The sequence below is a fragment of the Ascaphus truei genome, chromosome 4, assembly GCF_040206685.1.
Source record: "Ascaphus truei isolate aAscTru1 chromosome 4, aAscTru1.hap1, whole genome shotgun sequence".
Taxonomy (NCBI): domain Eukaryota; kingdom Metazoa; phylum Chordata; class Amphibia; order Anura; family Ascaphidae; genus Ascaphus; species Ascaphus truei.
In genome coordinates this window covers 74,416,244-74,433,209 of record NC_134486.1, presented here as the reverse complement: position 1 = coordinate 74,433,209, position 16,966 = coordinate 74,416,244, and the positions used below count along the sequence as shown (strand labels likewise).

At 39.7% G+C, this 16,966-nt stretch overlaps 1 long non-coding RNA gene across 1 annotated transcript in view; it reads left to right on the top strand.

Moving 5' to 3' along the window:
• LOC142491954 (uncharacterized) overlaps positions 1-10,403 on the top strand; it is a 56,289-nt gene extending 45,886 nt beyond the window's left edge. Inside the window, exons 2-3 of the long non-coding RNA XR_012800613.1 lie at positions 7,635-7,721; positions 8,854-10,403. This is a non-coding gene — a long non-coding RNA (uncharacterized LOC142491954). The remainder of the gene's footprint in view (positions 1-7,634; positions 7,722-8,853) is intronic.
• The last annotated feature ends 6,563 nt before the right edge of the window (positions 10,404-16,966 follow it).

Sequence of the window (16,966 nt, the reverse complement as noted above, 5' to 3'; positions counted from 1 at the left end):
TGAATCCGAAATCCACACAGCGGATTAATAATCCACTGTCTGAGTGTTAAAAATCTGTACTCAGTTTAAATTTCTCTCTCCCCCCCACCCAATCGGATTTAATCAATGATAGAAAAAAAATGGTGCATTTAACTTTTTGAGACTGATCCGCAGAAATCTGCAGCCCAAAGGAACAAGACAATCCGCGTTGCCTTAAAAACACAGAACAAATTCACCCATCTTTAATCACTGGCAAAGGGATAACATATGGCAGAGGTATCAAAGGCGGCCGTATTACACTAAAATATAATAAGTACAGATGGTAGATTGGATTAAAGTAGGTTTAAGGCTTTGGCCCCCCTGGTGCTGACCGCGATCATATGCTTGAGAGTAGTGACGTCACCAGCTTTCCAAGCATGAACGCCGGGAGTCCTTGCTATTTCGCAAGCACGCGTGGGGGGGGGGGGGGGGGGGCGCTACGGGCAATTTGAGCACGCTTTAAATGTACATGAGTGGGGACTTGCACATAAAGATTTGTGTAACTAAAAGCGGCAAGCACCACGCGGTCAGCGCCAGCGGGGCCGCAGCCTAAGTTCTATCGGTCAAGTCCTATTTCTCAGTATATTGCACAAGTCTCTCTAGGGTGATGTTGTTTACAGCTAAAGATGGCTGTCACGGGAGACCAGGACTGTCACACCATGGATCAACACGCCAGACAGAAACACAAGAGTTTATAAAATGTATTTATTGGAAAGAGAAATATTCACAACTATACAGATAAACGGATAACACATACTCAACCAGGGAAAACTGGGGATACCCTGCAGAGCTAGTTTCAGGGACCCCCATGCGGAGATTTCCCCTGGTTCCTTCTTCCCTGCAGTGTCCTATGGAACAGAACTCCAGGCCTGGCACCAGCACTGGAGTTGACACTTCAGCTGGAATCCCCACTGGAACATCAAACTTGAGCTGCAGCTAAAATCCGCTTCACTGCTACACCTAGTTTAAATATAGAAAAGTTCACCTTAGCACACTCACAGGATGTAAAATATTGTAGTGGTAACATTTTGGAATAGACTATGCTATGGAAGAGGACTAAGGCTGTGCTTATAGTGCCTGGCGACGGCAACACGATGTCGCTCCAAAACAAATCCATTGACTCCGTCGCAAGCGCTTATAGTAAGTGCGACGGGGCAACGGAGCGACCAAAAATTTGGATGCCATGTAAATTTGATTTTTTAGATACAGTTGCCACATGTGACTGTCTCTAAACCAATCAGAGAGCGCAGCCAGCCTCCTTCGTGATGTCACTGGCCTTGTCGCCAGCGACGTAGCTTAAAAATTATTTTTTACTTTCACTAGTGGCGACGGTGATGTCATCGGTCACGTCGCCGTCACCGGTACTATAAGCACGGCCTAAGGAAGAACTGAATAAAACTATGCAGAATGCAAATGGAATTCATGAGACAATTAAATATACCTGTGAATCAAGCAGTACAAAGATACACTATCTAAATGTAATGCTAGTTATAAAAAGATGAAAGGTTAATGTTGAACCTTTATAAGAAACCAACAGATAGGAATAATATGTTGATAGCCACAAGTTTTCATCCACCAGTTCTAAAGAAAATGTAAATTTATCCTCTACTTCACCATAAGTAGGAACCGTCCCCTTCAACTCGGAAGACCATCTAGAGAGGCCTTTACCACTCCTGAGGTGCTGTACTGAAAAAGAATACGAGCACTCGGAGGGGAAAGTAATTGAGTCAGACAACACGAGTGTTCATTGTCAAAAACCTCTCCTAGCTTATTCTTGGTTACATCAGGGGTTATATAAACCCATTACCAATTTCTAAATTACAATTCACACTGCTCTTCTATAACTACTAGTATATTATGGCGGCTAAAAAATTCTGAGTATTGGTGGGAGCTAATTTCTACTGAGAGCGACTGCACAAACATCCTTCTTGCACACATCTTTCATACTGCATTTATTCAGAATGGCAAAACAGCAAAATGGCTGCTATGGTCAAAAATGGCTGACTTGGAATTCTTTCCTTGTGGTTGACTCACACCCCTGGGTGACCTCCCCACCTTCCTTATAGCCTCATATCCGATCCTCTCAGTCCCCTCTTATTCTTAAGAGACAGTCTATTTAAAGAACAGTTAACCATTTCATAGTCCTGCTGGACCAAAAAGTCCAGTTGTGCATGACTTCACTCCTTTCCGGCCATTATATCGGCGCAGTTGATTTCTTCTTCGGTCTCTTCTTCTGGGGGACTGCCGACATCTTTATTACCGAAAAGAGGCATTGCGTTGGTGGGGGATTGCAGCGGACTTCTGGACCAAAGTTTTACTGTACTTAACACATACATAGAGAGTAATGAGTAGAACAGACACACATACAAAAACATCCGCTAGCTTCGCTTCCAGAGAACTAATCCAACCACCAAGTCCCAACAAATCCCATCCGTCATCTCTACCTTTAAACACTGGAACTACTTTTCCCAAAAAAATAACCTGGTCTAGTTGCAGGGTAATTTTCTATCTGTCCTTCTACCACAGAGTTAATAACTTCCCTAGGGCAAACTCGTAGTTATACACCCTTCGTAAACCAATCTCTTATAGATAGTTCTACAAATGTCTTATATCATATTGTCCTTTTCTCAAAGGGTTAAATATAACTCATATTCCTGGGGTGCAACCTATTGAATATAGATAGTACATTGGGTTACATTATACATAAAATATGGGCTTTGTTTACCAGGATTCCATTGTGTGACAAAAAGGTGTGCATATATACCATACACAGAATAATAAAACAAAATAACAATTACTAAACAAAATATACCTGTTACTACCCTATCGTCTTTGTGTGCACACTATTTACACAAACCTAATAGAATATACATTATAATTAAAATAACAAAACCTGTAAAGAAAAAAAAGATTATTAAAAAGTTCAAAGTTCATGTGTTGAGGCCCAGACTTTTGGCTGTGTCTTTAGGCTTTTCCACCTTGGCGATGGTGTAAATTGAAGCAACTGTGGGTGGTGCTGGGATAAGTTTCATGTGCGTAACGTGGATTCAAAAAGAGACCACTGCCACTTTAATTGCTGTAATGGTGATGAGTAGTACTTTTAGTAGTAGGGCCTTTTCATCTGGGATGAAGAACGTTCTTGCGTAGGAAATGTTTGACCATCAACCCGTCTCTCGCAGGTGCACTTTCAACTTTGACATATGCCTAGAGAGACTCAAAAATATATTATTTGCATACAATAATTACTAATTGTTTTACTAAACAGTCACTGTGGTCTTGACTGTGCTACAATCTAAATTCATTAAAATTGGTGCCCCAGCTATTGCCACACCAAAAAAAAATAGTTAAAATAATTTTGTATAAGATTCCACACTAATTTACTTGTAATATAATTTCTTTGAAAAGTGCCGAGCACACTATACCACAATGAGGGAATGCAAAACTGTTTGATCCTGCCTGCAAACTATATTAATAAAAATTTCCTTCTCTTTTATTATCATATCCTAAACTACAGTTAAACCTAATTTGTAGCTACGGAGCTTCAGTTAACTTTTGTGTCTGAAATGTATGTATCTCTGCACTTTTTTTTTAAACTGGAGAAGGGGGTGTCTGGGCTGCTATTCTCTCTCTCTCTCTCTCTCTCTCTCAGTTTGTGTTATAGTGGGGGTGTACACCTTTAAAAATTAAACTTCAACATGAGCAATTAATTATATTCTTAATTTAGAAACACTTGCAAGTTCCTAGATGATAATTTTGTATATGTACAATAAACCGACATTCATATTATTCAATGCACATAAAACTTTCACATAGTTAGGATTCACTCAGATTAAACAAGCACACAGGGATTACTCAATCAATCAACCTTTTTACCATATTTATAAAATGTAATAAAACATTTTCCTACCTTGAATTTACACACAAAACATATTTTCCACTGAGATTTACAATACTTGATATTCTCAATACCGGCGGGAAAGACCCGTCCGAATTTAGACAAAAATATTCAAGTAAAAAACTCTTTCGTTCTCTTTTTAGGGGCTGCATTGCAATTACTGGCAAAATATCCTGTCTCTACAATTATAACATTTCCTGTCCTTTCTTTTCCTTTGCTTTCTTAGCTTCCCTGCTCTTTTTTTTTTCATTCTCTACCAAAGTAGCAATGTCTGACAATCTTTTATGCTTCCAGCCAATACACTTCCTCTACTCTCGTCCCAATTTCTGCATGTAAACCTTTAAAAAACCCGCCACTATAAATGGTCTTGTGCTCGTCTCTACTTCCTCAATACTTCCATATGCCTATATTATTTCCAATATTCTATCGGCAAATTCACTTGCTGTTTCTTCCTTATTCACTTACGTTATGTTAAAAATAAATACAGCAGCTATAACACACTTTTTTTTGGAGCCCGTGCGTTGTTTGACAGACCTGCATAAAACTGTGCCACAGTGTCAGTATCTGATTCTGATTCATCCTGTGACTTTTCCCTGTCCCGTGAACGGTCCCTGGCACGGGTTCATTCCTGCCTAGAGTCCGTCTCTTCCCCATCCGTACTGATCTGCCTGGCAGGCATATCAATAGGGAGTGGTCTAGGGAGCCTATTGCTTCGGGTTCCCCATGAAGCCATAAGAACTTCTTTATCGGGGACTGCCTCAGAACCTGTGACCTGGGAAAGGTTAAGGGCTCAGGGGGTCTTAGAACAGGGACACTGGGGTAAATTGGGGCTACCTATGGAAATGGTAATTGTCCCGATGCCATAGGGGCAGGGGGCAAATATGCATTTTGAGTGTTATATAAAAAAATTCAGTTGGCAGCACTTAAAAGATGCAATTTTGACACAGGCTGCAGCACATTCCTTATCAGTTTTAACACATTTCATTAGTCTGATACTTTATTTTGTGTGGCTTAGTTCCAGACAACATTTTACTTGTTAGTACTCTTTTTAAACAAGCAAGCACAGCACAGTAAATATGGGCAAAAACAGCGTAATTATGCACTCTATAGAGATATCTCCCTTTTTTCCCTCCCACTTTTTCACAGTCACCTTAGAGTATTTCCAGATATACACTTATATCTTATTCCTTTATGCCAGTCGGGGACTGTAACCCTGACTAACTATTTGAGTCATATGTTTATAACAAAATCTTCCAGTAAGGAGGTATAACTATAATGGGCTCTGGATAAGGAGACACCGGGAGGATAATACAGATAAATAGTATCTTGTACTTACCCTGCCGATGGCGCCTTAATCCCACTTCTTACACCAAATGTAAATTTGTCCTCTACTTCAGCATAAGTAAGAACCGTCCCCTTCAACTCGGAAGACCCTCTTAAGAGGCCTTTACCACTCCTAAGGTGCTGTACTGGAAAAGAATACGAGCGCTTGGAGGAGAAAGTAATTGAGTCAGACAACACGAGTGTTCATTGTCAAAAACCTCTCCTAGTTTATTCTTAGTTACATCAGGGGTTATATAGCTAAGCAAGCGAGCGAGTATACGTGCAGAAAACTTACTTCAAATATTCTGACATTAACTCCTTATCTAAAAGTCACAACAGTCTGTCTTTAAATGAAGTCATAAATTCTGACTCGAGCCTTGAGAAACTGAATGCTGAGATAGTACAATGTGAAATTGCGTATGTGTCCAGATTTCCTGCTTTTACAGGAACTGCCATCTGAACACATACTTGGCATTCATCCAACATAGATGGGGCATATATGGGGCAAAGGTGAACAACAGAAAAACAACTTAACTTTATAAATCGATATGGAGTACCCCCTATAAAATACACATTATCAGAAAGGATACTTCAGAAGTCAATTACTGAGAGTAATATATATAACTTCTAATGATACATTATATGAACTAAGGGCAAATGAAATTATTGAGACATTAACTGATAGAGAGAGAGTACACCAGAAATGAATTGAATAAACAGAATGAACAAGTGTGGAAGATACAGCGACAAATTTTATGAAAATCAAAAACAGCGAATAAAAAAGTATAGAGAATTCCCTAAATTTCAGCATTTGATAGTAATTCATTGAGCATTAGGAAAACTATTCTAAAATATTGGCCTCTTATGCGAAGAGACCAGCATTATGGAAAATGTTTGCATGAACCCCCACTATTTTCATATAGAAGAGTGAAAAATGTAAGCAAGGCACTAATTAAGGGAGACTTTAAAATGTAAAAAAAACTATTCCCCCTAAGGAAAAAAAAAAAGACCCATAAAACAATGCAAATTTGAACATAAAAGTAATATTAGGAATTATAATCCAGAGAATGAAAAAATCCTTTTACAAAGAGAATTATACTGGATAATACAATTAGACACACTTGCCCCAAAAGGACTTAAGGAAGAAAACTATAGGTGCTTCCTTAAATAAATGCATTGGTACAGTACATAGCCATAGATCCTAACACTCTATTAATAAATTACTAATATTTAAATCAGTTCTCTGCTGTATCATTTACCAGTCTCTTTAAAAATTGTACTAATCATATTTTCTCTATGGTAATCATAAATATGATTTAAAGTCACTAATGTTTCTAAAGTAGATGGTGTGTGTATACAGTATATATATACATACAAATATACATATATATATATATATACATATATATATACATATATATATATATATAAATATATATATACGTATATATATATATACATATATATACGTATATATATATATATATATATACCCCTCCCCGTCCTAATTGTAACAGATATAAACTGAAGCGGGGCACTCCCATTTTGTTCTAAATCTAAGATAGAAATATTTCTGCACATGGGTACATTAAAGATGGCCACCAATGCATCCTTGATTCTATTGCTTTTATTACTGCCTATCTATAATATTGTTAAAGGTATTTTAAAATTGTTTATTGCACTTAAGTGATACAGAATACTCTAAATCCCATGCGCTTATTGTATAGAATTGTTTCAATTGAATGTACATTTTAAATGTTTTTGTACACCTACTTTCGGGTTAGTATGGGAGGAAGGGTAAATAATCCGGTATAAAAAGAAATATTACTAATGAGAAAATCTTTCCACATGATGAAGGGTGGTCGTGTCCTCCCCGAAAAAAATTGTGTTTTTTGTCCCTAAACGGACGTCTAATTCTCTGGAATCTTTAATAGATATCTGTGAGCCCTCCTTTAGAACTATCAGTCATAAACGGAAGCCCATATCTGTTTCTGATGTTCTTACGGCTCAGTCCCATCTAGGTACACTGAAGGTCTATTTCTGGCAGCAACCATTATGGACAGTTTAGATGTAAAATAATGAAAGCGGACGATGACATCTCTATGTCCGCATTGAGAGCCTTTGGTTTCAGCTCTCTATGAGCTCTGTCAAGAAGCAGCAAACTTGCCGTTTTTTGGGGGGGGGGTCAGGGTCTGACACTGCAAGAGTAGATAAGCCGATAGATTCTAAACCTTCTCTGGGATATTCCGGATCTGGACATTGTTCTGTCTAGAGCAGTTGTCATTGTCTTCTTCTTTTTTTTTAAAGATCTCGTTCATCGTGTTTTTAACACCTTTTTTATCTTGACAGAAAACGTTATGCGCCTCATTGATCTCAACCATCTTTTTTTTTTTTACAGCTCATCTATTCTCCCGCCGAGCTCAGTCACTACAACGCTCACCTCTCTCAAGGACTTTTGCAGCTCTGTTTGATAGGCTGTTTTCAGGTTGGTGCAGACCTCTTCAATATCTAGTTTGGTACGTAACTGGGGACTGAGCTCATCCTCCTACTCCAAGTCTGAATTATCATGCGGAGATCCACTCTCTGGGGATAAACGAGACAGCCCCTGCCATTTCTTCACAAAGTCGGTGATGTCCCGGGTAAGGGTTTTGTTTGACCTTCAGTGGCATACTGGCCCTGGAGACGTATTTATGTTGTAGTTACTCAGTGAAAGGAGTTAGAGTAATGTCTTAAAAGATCAAATATTTAGGAGATCATGCCTCCCTCATGTGGAGCTGCACTACGGCATTCAGCTCAATGTCTTACCTGCTCATATTGGTTGTTTAAAACATGTTTTTCATTACTAATGTCCGACACTGGGAAACATTTTTCCGCACAAAGTCATTGTATCCATATAAGGTTGGGAAACTCCTGTTCCTGTATAAATGAATGACGTCATGCAGGTAGTCTTGTTATCATAGCACCTACTGTTCTCTTTCTTTTGACACACACTGGCATAATACAGCCCACAGTTAATGTGGCCACACCTGAGCTTGTGTGTATTATGTCTGATGGGTTTTGATGAGTGTATGCAGTATTTGGTGACACAAAATGTGATCTCTGTTTATAAGTACGAATAGATCAAAACACAAAAGAGTATATACTACTCACTAAAATTGATATATAAGTTGATATAATGTCAATATAAGTTTCGCCCACAAATGCCTAGAGTGGCATTGGGTGCATCAGAATTCACACTATACACATATTTACCATTCAATATTTTATTTTCATGTGTAGACTTTTTTATCACAAGTTTATTAAATGTTAAGTTTTAACTGCCCCGGAATGCACCTATCAATGTACTTCTAGCTAGAGATAGGGTGGTAACACACCCTTTTCTCTAATTTTGGAATAAATAAGTATGAATAGAAGTTCGTGTAGTGCCACTGAAAAATATTGTATTGGGATAGTGTACAGTCAGCCTCAATAGCCTAAGTATTTAGTTGGTGGTGATTGGCTACAATTGTGATGAATCTTAAAAATCTCCCAAAGGGTTTAAAATTTGTAAACATAGCATTACATATTGCCTTAAAAATGTACTGTTTCTGAAATGCCTTGTCGTACTTTTTTCACAGAATGCAGTATATGAATTTGGCTTGTAACGTATATCAGGATGTTTTATTAGATTGGTTGAACATGGAGATAATAAAAGAAGAACCGAGGCAAGGATTGATGACTGTTAAGAACAGTTTGCATTGGTATCTAAGTGAAACATGAAGGTGCAAGAAAGAAGGCATGTGTGGAATAACATGCATTAATAAAACATGGGTTGACAACTATGCAGGAAATTTTTATTTGTTGTATAGCATAAAAACGAATGACAAGCTACATGCTTTATAATATTCTTATGTAGCAGGTGTAATCACACTGCTACCTCAAATTCTTACTAGATCATCATTAATGATGTTAATATTGATTGGAAATGTGGAGATTGTCATAGCTACATGATTAATGGATAAATCAACACCTTTGCATTACTGCAGAACAACTGATGAACAATTTATAATTATGATAGTTATAATCACACGTGTTATAGTACTTGTATAGGTTGTTATTGTATAATGTATATGTGTGTAATTTATGGAGAAAGCTTAATGTGTGATGATATAACAAGTTCATATGTTTTTATTTGATGGGCATACTTTTGCTCCCAGGGAAATGATACACATAGTATATTAGGTAGAAAAAAGACATATATCCACAGAGTTCCATCTTTTGTTAAATTCCAATTAGGTTATATGATTAGCATGAGTGTACTTTGTATGAGTTTACTTTCCTAAATCTCTGTGTGTCTCCCCTGCTTAAATCCCTCTCCTGGCTTCCTATGAAATCCTGTATCACACACTCAATTCTCCTCCTCACTTTTAAGGCTTTACACTCTTCTCCCCCTCCTTACAACTCAGCCCTAATTTCTTGCTATGCACCATCCCGACTCTTGCGTTCTGCTCAAGGAAGTCTTCTCTCTACCCCTTATGTATCTAAAGCCCTCTTGTGCCTTAAACCTTTCTCACTAACTGCCCTATACCTCTGGAAAGCCCTTCTCCTCAATATCCGACTAGCACACTCTCTATCCACCTTTAAGACCCATCTTAAAACCCACCTCCTTAACGAAGCATATGAGTAGCTTTGTGGCTGATACTATACACCTCATACATCGACCCTGGCCCCTTATAGACGCATTTACCAGAACACCTTCCTACTGTCTCTGTACATTCTTCTTACCAACCAATTACTGGGGATATGGTGCCCCAGACCATGCGCGCAGAAGCGGGAGGGGGCGCGTGTTGTGCAAGAAATCAGTTGAAACCCCCTGAAGAAGCGCCATTTGGGTGCGAAACGCGTTGAGGTCATCACGCAGTGATGCGAGATCGTGACGACGATACCCGGAAGCTGTTGTTACCCAACTCCACGAGGACTCCGATTCCTGTTTTCAAGATAAGCTTGCCCCTTACATCTTATGCGGTTTGTACTGTGTTTGAACTTTTTTAGCCTGTATCATTTGTGCTTCAAGCAGCTTTCTCTTGTCCCTACAGTATCTGCCTTCCTTTCTCTCTGGATTGACAGATAGTGGGGAGGTTTTGTGTGTCTGTATGGGGATTTTCCCTGTGTTGATGGGTGCTTTTGAGGAGTGGATGTACTGATGGATGTGATCTTTTCCCTTCTCTCTTAATTATGTATTATATGTTTTTGTGATATAATTAAATAAAATTATTTTGCAATATTATTAATTTTGCCTTTTGTTGTATATCCCCTTCTGCGGCCTTTTTTGTGTTTTATGTACTCTAGTGACCTCGTTGATCGCGGGAGAATAGGAGCAGCGGAGGGTCCTTGCGACACTATTGGGGAGAGTCTTTGGGGATAGCGCGCACTGAATCCCTCATCAGCACTCAGAAGACACTGTCTTTACAAGGATGAACGCAAACGTCAATTATTGCATAAAACAAAAATCTTCATTTTTAGCAGTGGAACAGCGTTATTGGAATCTGTCTTCTATATTGTGTTACTATTTTGACAGTTTTGTTGACCAAGCTGTTTTAGAGATGAGCACAAAGTGATATTTTTTTAGAAATTTTGAATGCAGCTTTTAACCTAATTGATAGCATTTTTTAATGCATTGCTCTCTCTCCCCCATCCCCTCTCACTCCACATTCCCTCTTTCCCCCTCTCATTCACCCCCATCCCTCTCTCTCTCCCCATATCCCCCCTCTCTGCCTCTCACCCAATCCCCTCTCCCTCATCCTCTTTCTCCCCATCCATTCTCTCTCTCCCCACCCCCACGCTCTCTCTCCCCATCCCCACTCTCTCACCCCCACATCCCCTCTTTCTCCAACATTCCCTCTCTTCCCCATCCCCTCTCTCTCTCTTCACCAAACACCGTCCCTTCTGAACAGTCACACAACCTACCGCACTCTCTCGCTACTGGGAAAACATCCTGCCCACTTTATTTCCTGGCCAAACAACCTCCCTACCACTCTCCCTCTCAGCCAAACAACTTCCATCCTGGCCAAATAAGTTCCGGGTTGCATGGCAAGTTTGCTTGTGCTGCATGCGGCCTGGGCCATGTGTCTGACATGCTTGAACTAGTACAATGCAAAATATTTTTTAACGCCTACTGTATATCTTTTTCATTGTGTATATTGTGCTGTTACAGTACATCATTCAAGCCAGCTTGTCAGCAGTATGTTTACAAGACATTGCATTGAAATAACACAGACAATCTACAATAATTATTTTTTTATAAATAAATGTATTATTTTGCTGGGATTCTCATTAATACATGTACTTGATTTGCAAGATGCAAACTTTGTAACTTCAAATGGTTATACCCATTGTTACACATGGATCCTACCAGTGTTTAGTAACGCTGAGACCAAGTCTTTGTTTTGTCCCTAAAACACACACACAGTTTTCTGGTTGTCCTGTTTTGATTATTCTATTTAGATGGTTATTTATTAAACTTCAATCTAAACTATCTCACATAAACTCCCACTGAAGTAAATCATAGTTTTTCTGAATAACCCACTGTAACAGGGACATATCCCTGTTGATAAAAACATCTCTAAAATCCAGCAGGGATCTGGTTGAGTGCAGCAGGCGATTAACAAGACTCCACCTGGCCAATTAAGTCTATAAGAAAAGCCTCCTGTTTTAAACATGAGAGAGATTTTCCTTAGCTCACATTTGGGCTGACAGAAGGAGAGCAGAGAAGCCTGCACACAGACACTGTATTGAGCACAAAGGCTGTGCTGAGATCAAGACACCCAGTCACCCGGAAACCTATATTTCCTGGACACAGAGGACCCAGGAGCCTGCCAGAGAATGACATAGAGGGCCACCTGCTTAAGGTACTTTCTGAGACTTTGGGGTGATAGGCTGGTAATGGGAATATCCCTCCAGTCCAGCAGATAGGGTCAGGGGAAGTAAGTTAGCCCTTACAAAGGGATAGGGGTTTGTTATTTTGTTGTTTTTGTATGTTTTGCCTGGATAAAGGAACAGGCTCAATAATGCCAAGATATAATTTCACCCAAATCGGTCTCCATTATAGGTAACTCTGCACACATCCCTTACACCCACCCAGCCACCATCCTATTCCCGTGCTATCCACCACCATCCTATTCGGAGCATCATGAAAACCCCTTGCACACCTTGCACCTGCAGCCTGTCTTCTACTGGCCACTGCATCCTGTGGCTTCCGCTGGCACTGGCTCCCCTTGCCTACTCCTGCTCCACGGCCTGTGGAGTAGACTGGACAGGGAGGAGTACTCCGCAGCAGTGGATCGCGCGTCCTAAGAATTCCCTTTTGAAGGTGTCCCCTCATCTTCCAGCCACGCACGGAGTTGCCTGTGACTTCCTTACTCCCGTACAACCTCCTGCTCTGTGCCAATGGCATGGAGGAGGGGGAAGGAGATAGCTCATTGCGTCAGCCCTCAGCATAGGTAGGGAAACAGGCCACCTACAGTAATGCCTGATGCGTGGCACACTACCTCTAGTGAGATTAGACAAGGATTGTTTATGTTTTATGTACACTATTATTGTCTAATTTTGCTGTGTGTTTTATGGGAGTCCTGTGATCCTTTGCCTTAGTGGAGATCCCTCTGCCCCCAGAAACCCCCAGGGCAAAGTATATATACCATGGGAAACGGGAGGGAAAGGGTAGGAAAGGTAAGTGAACCTCGCTAGAAGGTAAGTATATAATTATGTGGATAAGGTGCTTGACTGAGAATTGCATTGACAAATAAACCAAAAGAAAAAAGAACTCAGTTAAATGTAGCACTCTGTTATCACTAGTGATGAATGTCAATATTAAAATAATCTTTAATTAAATTTACTATTAAAATAAATGGTGCATGAAATAGGTTAAAAAATTACATCATGACTCAGTATGTCAGATAACTGGATGAATACCAGTAGTAGCAGGTCACTACGTTTAGATGGACCCCTAATGTCGGTCTCCACGAGTGGCAGTGTCTAGTTGCTTTAATAAGTGTGGATAAATGGTTATACTCCCCCCTGGCCAGGGAGAGGAGTAAGGTGATATGAGGCTGCGATTCGTATGTCACATAGAATGCTATTCAATATAGCCTAGAGCAGCAGTATATGCTATAGATTCTAGTTGATTTCTCAGTCGGGTAAAAAAGCTTTGCTACATAGGTGGAATGGCATTGTAGCACTATACAAAGTATCTGTCTTTGCATATACCCACTGGTAACGCTACATATGGAACATCACTCACACTAGCAATGTGACGTCCCGCTATATTAGCATAATATCGTATCAACCAATCATTGACATCCCTCTATTATGCTGAACAGCCAATCGGCGCTGCGTATTGTGTATAAATGGTTCCCATAGGGTCGCACTCACCTTCAGCCCAAGAGTCTTGACAAAGCGGTAACACGCAAAACGATCGTTGACTGGGCTTTTTAATTCAGTGGCAGTGTCAGTTATACTTTTTCCATCAGCTGAAGATATGTATATAATATAAGGCTGCGATTTTGAGGGCAATGGCTCGTAACGCCATCGATATAGTCTCCTGGTTTACTTCCGATACTTACCGAGAGGATTAGGAGCTGGACATATACCCTTAAAGCAATACCACACAAACAGGGTGAACAGCCGAAATGCAGGTAGTACTAGACAACAGCTACTGCCGTTGTTACATTAGTATAACTGGATATGTGGCTAATTGAAGATATCACTCATCTGTATTGTGATTACGTGGGCTTTGAACATTGCTGATTACACAGCAAATTGTAGCTACATATCTGCACAGGGCGATGCAAGCAGTACAGCTGCAGTTGATCTGCCTTCCACCTATGTAGCAAAGCTTTTTTACCCTGACTGAGAAATCAACTAGAATCTATAGCATATACTGCTGCTCTAGGCTATATTGAATAGCATTCTATGTGACATATGAATCGCAGCCTCATACTGTATCACCTTACTCCTCTCCCTGGCCAGGGGGAGTATAACCATTTATCCACACTTATTAAAGCAACTAGACACTGCCACTCGCGGAGACCGACATTAGGGGTCCATCTAAACGTAGTGACCCGCTACTACTGGTATTCATCCAGTTATCTGACATACTGAGTCATGATGTAATTTTTAACCTATTTCATGCACCATTTATTTTAATAGTAAATTTAATTAAAGATTATTTTAATATTGACATTCATCACTAGTGATAACAGAGTGCTACATTTAACTGGGTTCTTTTTTCTTTTGGTTTATTTCCCAGGGCAATGTAGTAAGATTGTGGCTCCCAATGAAAGCCTGTGGTTTCCAGGAGTGGGTGGAAGGAACTGTAGTCCAGATATAAGCCCACAGCCCTTGGGTGGTTCCCACTAGTGGTCCTGATTTGTAACACTACCATCCTAGTTTGTTGAGGCTAGGATTATTTCAGTGTGTTTCCGACACCTTTTTGCCATAGTCCGGAGAGGGAACCCATCACGGTTGGTAGAACCGAGGCGCCTTCCCAATGGCGGAGTCCGGACAAACTCAGTGTATCAATGACCAGCTATTTTGGGTACCGATTATCTGGCATTACATCTGAATAAATATGTTGGTTAGTGAGTGAGGTACTGTAATGTTATTGAATGATTTATTTAATCCTTGCATTAAATTAATATCACTCTTCTGTGGTGAATTTTAGGCTATGGCCCCAGTCACTATGTGCGCAGACACATCGGAGTGCCTGGCGGCGCGTGCACCAGTTTAAGCCCCGGTCTGTGGTCTAGGAGTATTGATGGGACGCGCGTCTTGAGTAGAGCATGGGGCGGCGTGGTGGGGGCGCGACCATGACGTCCCTCGGCTGGTTCATCCTCATTGGCTGAACCAATGTTCGGCCGCTACCCCAAAAATGTTATCTTTGGCAAAGGCAGTCACACATCACACTTTGTGCGTGCTCACACACATGCCGACTGGGGACTTCCCCATAGAAGGTTGAAATTTGTGTGCGGCACGCACACCATCGCGCGTACAGTCGCGGCCACCAGGGACGAAGCCTAAGACTCATCTTTAGTAAACTGTGGTATTCCATCAGATGCCCTCTGGGACTGGAAGACATCTTTTGGAATTGAACTGCTTACTACGTAAATACTGGTCTAAATGTGAAGGTTCGCCAGGCATTAATTATTAATAATGTAAGAAGTGCTAAGAAATCAATTTAATCTACTGCTTATCTATTTCAATAAAAAAAAATGTATTTCATAGATATTGGTGTACTCTAATCCCTATTTTACATCTTGTCCTTGTTATATGCCAACTCCTGCACATAACTCTTTTCTATACTGTCATCAACTGCACTCCAGACAGTCCTATGTGAATTAATTTGCTGGAGTTTATAGCCTCTTTGACATGCATTTCTTTACTCATAAATATAAAGTACATCTGCGAATGGACAACAAAATAAGAAAAGTTTTTAAGTAACTATTTATTCAGTCCAGTGAACAACAAACCCCCATCAATCAACATGATATTTTAAACAACCATAGACAATTATTGGAGAGCAGCTGAGGCTTTTTATAACTCAAGGCTGATCCACAACAGGAAATGCATTCCACATACAGAACAGTACTATAGTTTGACCCAAAATGTGAGCTAGTATTTTCGTACTTTCTTTAGGACTATCTTCAGTTCTCACACAAACCAATTAACAATGTGTAAATATAAAGTAATCCCGAATTACAAGGAGCAATTTAAAAAAAACACACTCTCCCATGTTAATTTAAGACTAAATGTGATCTGAAATACCATAGAAATTAACTATTACTTGTTCATGAGCAAATACGGTGTCATTCAAACATTACAGAGGCTCATTTATCACCCAGTTATTAGAACCCTTTTGGACCTCAGGTTTGGATTATCATTTATAAAGTGAGGACCTGGGATATTTAATTAAATTTATTTTAAATATAAATCTAAAACAGGTTATTAGACTCATCTTGAAAATACATATTGCTTGCACATGTGTTCTTTTTCATTACTAAATGCATTGCAATACTATTTCACTCTCATAGGGTTACCATTGCAGTCAAAAATGCAGATACTGACTTATTTTACACATTTTGTTTTCATCTGTAACAAATAATCTAGAGTGAATTGATACTAGAAGAGAGATGCTTACATTATAGTAATAGAGGATAGAAGCTTACATTATTATTTTAACCACTGATTTATATAATATTTTTCAAACCAATCAGAAAATGACACACATAATTTTTACATACGGATGTAACAGATGTATTGCACCGATTATCTCACAATAAAACTTTACTGCTTACATGAGTTTTAACACGTTATCACAAATCATAATATAACGCCCGCTACAGCTGGCTGTCAACCTACATATATTACGATCTATTTGCTAGTCAGTTACTTTTCAAAGCCATTTAGAATCCAAAAACGAATACTTAAGATACTGGGGCCTATTCTATAATCCTCCATAACACACTTATCGAGGCCTTTTCACCCCGAAGGCCTACTGCTATTCTGTAAGCCTCGATAAGTGGGCGATAAAGGCATGAATCATCAATTTTTTCAACCGTCCAAAACAAATGGCCGGGTGAGCGGCTATAAGCCACTTATCGGCAGGTTCTGAATCTCGTGCAATTCTAGTAGCCTCGATTAGTTTACACGTGGGTAGCGGGGGACGGGGGTTAACCCCATAATCACTATAGCGGTTAT